A 1,440-nucleotide genomic window follows, 5' to 3' on the forward strand; every position below is an offset into this window, starting at 1 on the left:
AGGCACTTTCTTTTTGTTTTGCCTTTTTTGTGTACATAATTCTTTTAAGAATTTTGCATAAGCGGGGACTTGTTTTATTGCATCGAGGAGTGGGAGATTTATTTTTACTTGTTTGAACATATCCCACATCTCCTCTTTTTGAGGACCTCTCGACACAATAAAATATTTCTTTCCCGGGTCAAGTAGGGCCGATGGAAATGGAACTTTTTCATTCTTTTCACTTTCATCCAAACCCGGTTTTTTAATAATTGTTTCTTTTGGTTTAACCGGTGAAAGTTCATCATCACTTTCAATTCCCGTGATATCCTCAACCACCCCCTCAACCAATTCGGGTGACAAATTGGCTTTAAATTCTTTCCCACTTCTTAAAACACTAACATGATTAATATTAACATTACCTCGTGAAGAACCATGTGAAGGGTTTACCTTAGTGTCGCTTGGAAGTTGACCCTTTCCTTTCTTCAATTCCGCCACATCGGTTGCTAATTGACCCATTTGGGTTGTTAGTGATTGGATGCTTTTATCACGAACCTCATCTTTTTGCATTCGCACTTCGTCAAGTTGGTTCCGTTTTTGCATCTCCATTTGCATGCTCTTTAGCATCTCCATCACCTCGTTTCCACCCGAAAGCCCCCCTTGTTCTTGACCCGTTTGGTATTGCTTTTGATAACCTTGGTTATTTCTGCCTCGGTACCCACCTTGGTTATTGTAAGATGGCCGTGAACCAAAATTACCTTGGCTACCTTGAAAATTTGGGTTCGCTTGATTTGAAGGGTTCCCATATCTAAAGTTCGGATGGTTCCTCAATCCGGGGTGGTAGGTATTAGAATTCATGTTGTTGTAGTTCCTACCACCTCCTCCTTGACCTTGACCTTGAACCGCATGGACTTCCTCGTATTGCCCTTCCAACATCCCATCATCTATGGCGTGCACTTGCGGTCGGGTGGTGGTCGGTCGGGCTCTTCTCGAGGCTTGAGCTTTTCTCTTTGATGTAGTTGCCATGCTTTCCAAGAACTCCCAATCTTCATTCTCATAGTTTGTTCCAAAAGTCCCACCGGTGATAGACATCAAATCACGTGCGTCTTCGGCACTCAACCCCTCGTGGAAGGCATTCATTAACTCCCACAATTCGATTCCATGGTGAGGGCAATTCTTTATCATCATATTGAACCATTCAAACGCTTCATGGAACATCTCACCATGTTGTTGTTGGAAGCTCCTCAACCCCTTTCTAGCATCATTGGTCTTTTGGGCGGTATAGAACTCGTCTAAGAAAATTTGTTGCATTTCCCCCCAAGTGTAAATAGATGCCGAAGGAAAAGTGTAGAACCACTTCTTTGCCTTATCCTCCAAAGAAAACTGAAATAAGACCAACTTGACTTCATCGGCCGAAAAACCTTGACTCCCAAAGGTGTTGCAAATTGAGTCATAGGCCTCTAA

At 42.7% G+C, this 1,440-nt stretch overlaps 1 non-coding gene across 1 annotated transcript; it reads left to right on the top strand.

Moving 5' to 3' along the window:
• The first annotated feature begins 1,132 nt into the window (after positions 1–1,132).
• LOC118489474 lies at positions 1,133–1,238 on the top strand. Its single transcript, XR_004887494.1, has one exon. It is a non-coding gene; the product is annotated as a small nucleolar RNA R71 (small nucleolar RNA).
• Positions 1,239–1,440: the final 202 nt, after the last annotated feature.

The sequence above is a fragment of the Helianthus annuus genome, chromosome 17 (assembly GCF_002127325.2).
Source record: "Helianthus annuus cultivar XRQ/B chromosome 17, HanXRQr2.0-SUNRISE, whole genome shotgun sequence".
NCBI lineage: Eukaryota > Viridiplantae > Streptophyta > Magnoliopsida > Asterales > Asteraceae > Helianthus > Helianthus annuus.